This window comes from Streptopelia decaocto (assembly GCF_964273445.1).
Source record: "Streptopelia decaocto genome assembly, chromosome: 3".
NCBI lineage: Eukaryota > Metazoa > Chordata > Aves > Columbiformes > Columbidae > Streptopelia > Streptopelia decaocto.
The window spans coordinates 69,526,832-69,535,832 of NC_138656.1; positions in this window are offsets into that span (position 1 = coordinate 69,526,832).

Below are 9,001 nucleotides of genomic sequence, written 5' to 3' on the forward strand. Positions count from 1 at the left end.
ACATGCCCATTTTTGCTGCTTAAAACCTCAGATAAATAGCCTGAAAAGAAAATCACCTAAAATATTTCAAGCTTGCCTTTTGTCCAGAGGGTGTTGTTTCCGATACAGCTTGATTTCTGATTCTTGCAAAACCAGAAGTTTCACAGTTGGAGGGGAACCCAGGAGTTTAGAAGTGGCAAATGTGCTGACTTCAAAAGAAAAATACTTTTTTGTTGATTGTTTGTTTGTTTTTAAAGAGGGCAGTTGTTGCTCCGTGTGCTTAAGAGCAGCCCTGCCACAGACGTACTTTGGTAATTGCTCCCGCTGCCCACACCAGACACAAACAGGGCTTCTGGGCCAAATGGCTGAATAAGACCCAGCGATATATTTTGAGGGTTTTCCCTTTTCAAGGGAAAACTTTAGTCACTTGGATAAATTTTCCACACACTTTGCAAGTGTTTAATTCAATTGGATGTCAAAATTATTCAGTGTCTCTTTGCCAGCCTTCTGCCTAGCGTGTGGAGACTTGTTTCTCCCAGCGGTACCGAGGGGAAGCGTCGGAGCTGCCAGGGTTTTGAAGGCTCTGCAGGAGGATGCCCTTCCAGTCCCTTGTGAGAGGTATGTTAGAAATGCATTAATCTGTAAAAAATTATCCAGGAAAACTGTTTAAGATGTTTAAAAAACTTTTTCTTTGTAACTTTCTACTAGAGATAATGATCATGTTTTCCTCATTAAGTTCTCAGCCCTCTCTATTTCTTCAAATTTCCTTTCTGAAATGCGAAAGCACTGTTGTTCTCAATGGCAGCAAGAGCTGTCTCCCCGTCTCCCCCTCCATCAGATGCTGGCTCTGCTGCCTGGTTCTCAAGGGCTGGTTCTCAAACAGGAGGTTCAGAAAATGTGAAAACAAATGAAGCGAAAATACAGGCATTCAGAGATATGTTTTGGTTGCCCGTAGCGCTGGCAGTCAGGGGTGCTTGGGAGATATCTGATAACTTTTCCGTTAAGTTGCAAGCCTTCAAATTGTTAACAAATATATCTATAAATCTCCATAAGTCCTGTTGATGAAATCTTAATTTTCTTTTTAAGTGTCTAAATAGTTGCACAAATATTACATCTGTAAAATGGAATAAACCTGATTAGCATGGAAATATTTTTTGTAATGAAAATTTTATTTGCTGTTGTCCAAGTGTTTCTGTTTATCAATTTCTTTAGGGCAATGGAAGCATTAATAGTCACGCTGCTGAACTAGAGTAGTTATGTATTTGATCCACTGGGCTCACACTGCTGGAAACATCCTTGCCCTGAACGCTCTTGCTTCTGACCAGAAGTGGGATGGATGTCACAGTTCACCCCCTGTTGGAACTAGCTGCGGTGAGTTTGCTGCTCTTGATCCTTCCTTGGCTAAAGGCAGGGGAAGAAAGCTGCTGTGGGTTGCCCATGCTGATCCTTGTATAGGATCAGAGCTTTTGGGTTATGTGCATAAAGGCACCAATTCTTCTTGGTTTAATTTGTAATTTACATGGCTATGTATCCTTCTGTGCAAAGGATGCTATGACTTAAACCCTTCAGTAGGTACACGCCTCAGATGATGAGCTTTGGCAGCTTCGGGCTTGGAGAAGAGGAATGGACTTTCTATATGTGATAAATGGGGATTTTGTATGGCTCTCAAGTGAGCGTTACCGCACAGTTTCCTGTTTATTTGATCTTCCTTTTTGTCCAGTGTGATAGTTCAGGTATTCTGCTCATTTAGGACAGATGTGGGATGGCATAAGAGAATTCGGGGCGCTAGCAGAAATTTTTCAGATCTGAGATCTGTTGTGCTCTTAACTTGACTATTCTAAATCCAGGTCACTTATTAATCACTTTGATTTCATGTTACAATGAAGGTTACAGGCACTTACACTATTTTAGCAAGACCGCTGTGTATTAGAGTAAGTTAACGTGGTTGTCCTGAGTGATTTGGTTCAATAGGCAAGTGTATTTTGAGCTATCTCAGTTTAATGCTATTTTCAAAATCAAAACTTTTCTGTTACTTAGTAATGGTAATGTGTGATCATGATCCTAAGGTTTTTAGTGCTAAATATTTGCATTTGTATTTAGTGCCAGAAGGGGGCAGCAGCTTCCTTCAAATCCTCAACATTACCCAGACGTTGAGAAATTGAACCTTCTGTTTTGTGTTTATTTTGCTTGTTTGTTTGTTTGGATTTTTTTTTTTTATTTTTTTTGGGGTGTGTGGTGTTTGTGTGTGTGGAATTTTTTGGTGTATGTTGTGGGGATTTTTGTGTATATTTTTTTAGGTTTGTTTGGTTTAGATTTGTTAGTTTTCCTTATTTTCTTTTTAGTTTAAAAAACAGAAAAAACTTTATTCATTAGAATTATTTCTAGCAAGATGTACTCTTAAGATAACAAATACCCAGTCTAGTTCGCATCCTGTAGCAAGTACTTTGCAGGTGACACATCTTATGGTAAAAATTGTCCTCCATGTCTGTCTAGCGTGTGTACAAGCACACATGAACACAGACACAGACAATTATAATTTCATGGATTCATGACTTGTTAAAGACTGCTTAAATATGCCCACCAATTACTTAAAAAGGAGTGCTCTGCTCTTTTATAAGATCACACTCAAGCATTAAATTTTTTATCTCTGTGGGCAGATTACATCTTTCCAAAGAAGGAACCAAATGCACCGATAAAACATGAAATGAGATATTGGGTAGGTTTGTAAACTCCCTTGCCTGCACTTTGCCAGTGGCCTTCAGTCATGATATGCAGCCAGCCTTGTCACATTCCTGGGATCTTTGCTGGAACAGAGGTTACTCATAGTCATGTCAGACTGTGGTGGTGGGAAGTGGAAAAGGGAGGTGATGCTTACATTTAGCTCTAGTTCAGTTTCAGACAGAAGCTTCTGGGTCGGAAGAAAGAGGAAGGTCAGTTCATGGTGATGCACTGTCAGCTTCGCTTTACTGTTGTTGGTTTCCAATGACCAGCAAATGGTAGCACAGTCTACAGACCTTGTTTGCTGTTCTTAATCAGGTGATCAGTGAACTTGTCAGCCAAATGTTCTGTGGTATAAAATATTTATGTCCTTGATGCTGGTCCTTATACAGTGTGCCTGTTGAACTATAAATGGGGTGTGGAATGTGACTTCATGTCTCAATAAGTTACCTATATAAATGAAGTCTATACCCTAAAGGGCTAACTTTCCTGAATGCCATCTGCCAGGCTTTTGTAAGATAGTAGAAAAGTTTTTGTGGCATTATTACCAAAAGCATGGCCCACTTTGAATTATGGAGTGTCAAAAAAGACTTGTGTTGCATTTTGTGATGAGATGTTGGAAACGCTTGGATATCCGCAGAAGTTGCATGAGCTGTCCACAACCTGTCCACATATGACTCTGCATTTCCATATAACAGGCATGCTTTATCCAGGTCACCTTATTCAAATTTTATAAAACTGTCTGTCAGAACAGATGGTGTCACTTAAGGATAAAAAGCTTAGCCATAGATGTGAAGAAAAGCTGCCTCTTCAAGTGAGGTCTGCTACTGTGTTGTATTCTTTATCACCCCTGTCTTCTCTCCCTGTGTGACAGAGGACGTTTTGCAGGTTTGCGATCGGTGTTTTCAGAGGCCTTTACATTTTGGGGTGGGCTTGATTTGTTGCTGCAGCTCTGGACAAGTGGCAGCGTATCTGTGTGTCTCAGTTTGCCCTTCCATGCAATGGTTGCCTGGGCCACAGAAATCTAGATGTGTAAAACATGTCTGTAAAGACTGAACTTCGTAATACATGCTCAAGGCGTTAAATCATTCAGACCAGTGACTGGGTAGTGGTTAAGGTAACTTACTGTCTTTCTGCAGTCTTTTCTCCCCTACTTTGATGGCAGGCATCACCATCTTCTCTGCTATCTGCCACTTCTCATGGAGGAGAACTTATAATAAGCTCCCTGACACAGGTCAGGCTTCGGCCTGTTTCTATATTGTTTGTATGAAATTGTTCTTGGTGTTTATTTTAATCCTAGAAATTTTAGATTACTTTTTTGCTTACCTTCTAGTAAGCAACGTATGTGTGTTTTTAAAATCTGTTGTGGTCTGTTGTTATCTGGTCTGGCTGAGAGAATGTCACATGTTTTTAATAATTTGTTATGTTGTAAGTTTTCTCTCTCCTTTTAGTGGCTCGGACGCATAGAAGGAAATGCTGGCTATCCAGGGATACTGTTCCTCATGAGGTGAGTAGATAACACATCATGAAGGGAGCTTTTCCAGTATGGTCTGTTAAAAATTTTGTGTCTAGTCAAAATTACAGATTCCTGAGGTCAGTTCAGGGTGGTTAATCTGGACACAAAAGCCTTAGTAACAGTACTGCATCATATATATTGGCTTATGTTTTTTGCTATGCTGAAAAACGATGTGCTTTAACTTATCCAGCTGTCTCCTTCCTGCATTTCTCTTTTTAGTACCTGTGACTGTATAAAAATAAATGGGATGATGATAATCTCTTGGATGTCACATGGCAGCTTGGTTGGTGTGTTGCGAGTGTGTGAATAAATAATGAATTAGCTCAGCCAAGGACAAGAAGTTACTGAGTAACCCCTGCATACTGTAGGTAGCAAATGTTTTTCAGGATTTGCAGATGCATAATGTGAGGCCAAGCCTAAACAAATAGGGTAAAGTTTGAATTTAAAAGTCTCCACATTTTCATGACCAGACTACACAATGAGATAGCACAGAAAGTCAGATCTGAGGCATCCTTATCATGGGTGACATGGATGTTCCCCAGCTAAGGATGTCTTCCCTCTTTATCTAGCTTAGAAATACTTTATCCGACTCCTTCTTGTGTGTCCTTTATGGATGGTAAGCCTGTACCAGCGGGGCTTCAAAAAAAGAAGCCCTCAGGAGATGTTTCTATTTTAAGTTTGGAAGTGATTGTACAGAAATGGCACCTTCCTTTTAAATAAGTGTGTTCCTTGAAACTTACTCAGTCTTCAATAACTCACAGGCATTGCTGCTGCTTCTTCACAACATTGTTCGTCTTATTAGCCTCACACAGCTGTGGGATGGTAATTTTCAGTATATAGGTATCAACAACACTGATGATTTTCAAATGAAACAATAAATACTGCTTTCATTTACCCCATGCTGAACTGTCACAGCAGAGGTTCAAGGTCAGTACAAGCTTACATCATAGCTGACATTGGAAAGAAAAGGGCAGTATAGAATTTTTTTAATGGAAAATAATAAGGAAAAGAGGAAGGAAACAACATAACCTTGTCATTTCTAGGGTCTGACTGATTAGGGGAGACTAGGAGAAGGCTCTGGGAAGACCTTATTGCAGCCTTTCAGTACTTAGAAGAGGCCTGTAAGAAAGATGGGGACAGACCTTTTAGCAGGGCCTGTTGTGATAGGACAAGGGGTAATGGTTTTAAATGAAAAGGGGGAGACATGAGGAAGAAGTTTTTTCTAATGCGGGTGGTGAAACACTGGCACAGGTTTCCCAAAGAGGTGGTAGATGCCTCATCCCTGGAGACATTCCAGGCCAGGCTGGACAGGGCTCTGAGCAACCCGATCTAGTTGAAGACATCCCTGCTCATAGCAGGGGGTTGGACTAGATGAACTTTGAAGGTCCCTTCCAACCCAAACTATTCTATGATTTTACGACTAAGACAAACACTTGCTGAGCAAAGCTAACTTGGTGTTGGAGAGTGTGTGAACAGAGGAATACTGATGGATTTCTACGAGGTTACTTTTCAGTGAGTGCTTGATCCTGTAGGACTTCTGTGAGACCACTGACTCCTTTCTTAGAGATCACAAAACTCCTGCTCTTGTTTTTTTTTTTTTTTTTTTTGTTACTTGCCCTCTTGAACTGAATTAGAATGCCATGGAGAAAAATTACCTGCTTATATTGCCTTCGGCAAAAGCCACACAAATAGTTGCACTTCATTTAGTTTTTATTAACTACCTCAGTGGTGAACTTATATGCACTCTTTTGAAGGTGTTGCTGGAATGCAACACAACTGTTTTAAGGTTGAAGGATGTTAGTGTGACAGTGTAAATAATGTAATTTTTTCGGCAATAGGGCTTCCTTGCTGTGGCTTTCAGATCCCTCAGAAATAGGGAGTGAGCCCTCATCTCAGATGATGGCAGAAATTGCTACCTGTATTATACAGTTACAAAATTGGGGTTTACTGTGTATGTCACGACAGAGCTGACCTGTGGCTTTCCCTTAACGCTTCTCCCATTCAGCAGTGGGTGTAGGTTTGCTCTGTGTCGCAGGTGCAGCTTAGACCACCCGAGCACTGAAATGCCTCTGGTGCCTTCTGCACTTTTCTGCATGACCATTTTCCTCCAGTGCAATGGAGATGAGTCCTGGAGCAGCTTAGCTTCTGGTAATGTGTCCAGAGAGCCTGGCAATGACAGAGCGGTGCTGGGGAGGGTGCTGCATGGGATGGGAGTCTCTGGCACCACAGAAAAACAAATTGTATGTGTTTTAATGATAGTGATCCACCATTAAGCACAGTTGGGTGTCTGCTCCTGTAATGGGACCTACGGCCTGATGTTCCTGTCCTGTGTAGGGAATATTTCACGCCTCAGATGGGGCTCCACTGAATTCTGCCCACGGAGTGGAGAACTGCCAAATGGCAGTTGGTGGGGAAAAACCTTAAGAAAGTCAGCATTAAAAACTCAGTCTTCCTGGGGTTTAGCCACGCCAGTAATGCAGACAAGCCATGTGATTCACAACCTGCTTGTAATGACTAGAATCCAACCTCATGGGTCTCTTTTTAAAGAATGAAGCAGGGATTCCCCATTTAATCAGGTGCTAGAGGCGTTGCTGTGACCACTGCCATGTTAGCTCAGTGGTTACAACCCTCATCAGACGCAGGGGATGCTGCTTGGCCTTGGTGCTAATTCTGCCTTCCCCTATCTGTGCAGAAGCTGCTGTAGCCAGGGGGCTGCTGGGGTGGTTGAACCCACTCTTGGTGGTGTCTGGAGAGGGAGGTGAGGCCAAGTGCTTGATCCAGAGAGAGGCTGTAAAAGAGAGCAGATGGTGCTATGAGTGAGGGAGTAAGATATCTGTGGAGCTGGGGAAACCCTAGTTCCGGTCTGCAAGTCAAGGGCTGATTTTAATCTGTTGCCTGTTGGATGTAAAGATTCTGGGAGGTACTAAGGTAGGGTTTAATATCTGATGGTAAAAGTCTAGAAACTAAAAAAAAAATAGGGAAATACTATTTAGAATTCCACTTAAGAGGAAAAAAAAAAAAGCTTTTGTGTTGAGTGTTAGAAAGTCACTTGACAGAAGAAATAAGAATTCACAATCTCTTTGCAAGCCTAAACAGGTGAGAATATTTGTATTTTTGCTGTGGTGTTTTGTTGTTTTCTGTGGGTTGGGGGGCAGGGATTGTTGGTTTTGTGGCTTTTTTTTTTTTCTTTAATATAAGGCACTACCAGGAGCAGATGCTAAACTGTCATTTCTGGTTTTCAGTTGTAGGTAGTGTGTGTCACCTTTTACACCTTCTTACCTCAAGAGCCTTCTTCAGTTCCCTGGGTCAGACACGAGCAGTTGCATTGCGTGACCCTGCCCCTGGCAAAGCCAGAGGTTTTCCGTCAGCTGCAGCTGGGACAGGCAGGCCCTTAGCACCACGACGGGTTAATATTTAACCATCTTGTGAACTCTGGCTTGGTTTTACTGTTCCAGCCTACTGGGAGTGCCTGCTCAGGAAAAGAATTCGTTATGGAAATGCTATTGAAATTCCCCACTGACCAGCCTCTACTCTCACACAATCTCTAGAGATGTTGGAGAGAGACTCTGAGCTAATGAAGCCCTTCCAAGCATGTAAATGTTTCAGAATGGAGTATACTCTAATCTTCCCTGTGGAAGGAAGATTTTTAAATGTGTTATGTTTCATAAGACTGCCTGTGTTACACTTGGTTTTGATGGTCAGAACAGGCTGGTGCAGGTGAGTTGGAGTTTGATACACCAGTATGTGAGAAACAATTCAGAGGAGGAATGTGAGGATGAGCCAACTACCACTGTGAAGAATCAGGCAGCCCCCTTTCCTTCCTACACTAGGATTTAGCATCTCCACCACCAGCAGGACAGACTACACCGGTAGGAAGTTCCTTTGCTTATCTGCTGCTATGGTCACTAAAAACTTCGTGTTTCCCAAGCTGAGGTGGAGAAGCTCAAGGCTTTTTATCTCAGCAGTCACTCAGACATGAACCATGAACATCACAGCAGTGACCAGGAACTGTGAGCGACTGCAGAGCTGTTATGCTGCTTCCATCCCTGTCAGCACCAAGCCGCCATAACACAGGGAGGGAGAAGATGCTTAGGGATTTATTTTAAGCCACCTTTTGGAGTTTTGTGGGGTTGGGGGGGGAAAGGGCCTTAGGGATGAAAGCAAGGTGCAAATTGAGACCAAACTTTTTATTTGGCTAAAACAGCTGTGTTAAGATGGATTTTAATGGCAGCAGAAAGGGGCATGTGCTACCAAGAACCATTTGACGTTTGTAGCATGCTGCAGATGTGCAAAGCATGTGGCAGGGGCATGCAAAAAGATTATTCTAATACAAGCAATGTCATCTGCTGCCTGCTCCCCTTGCACTGCTGCATTATCTTGATGCCTCATGATGTAGGGAGGAGAACTGATTACTGAACTCTGCTTGTTTGTGAAGTGACAAGAGAGGCTTATTAGCTGTGTGGGTGGAGTATTGGTTTCAGGCTCATCAGGAGGGCATCCTCATCCTTCCCTCAATTATAAGCATCCAGCAGCAGGGTTGGGCACAGAAGTTTGTTCGTGGGCGCTTCTTCTCTATAGCTTATGGCTAGAAAAGCCGGGCTAAATGGGGCACTGAAAGAATCTTTTTTTAGCCTTTCACACTGGGGCTGTGAATTGCAGCCGTGCAACTGGCACTTTTGCAGGGCGTAAGGAACGCTCCTTCCTCACCCTGCGGGATGTGCGACGAGAGTGGGTGTGCAGCGATGATCAGCCACCGAGTTAAGTAGCAGGCCTGTGTGACTGATTTAC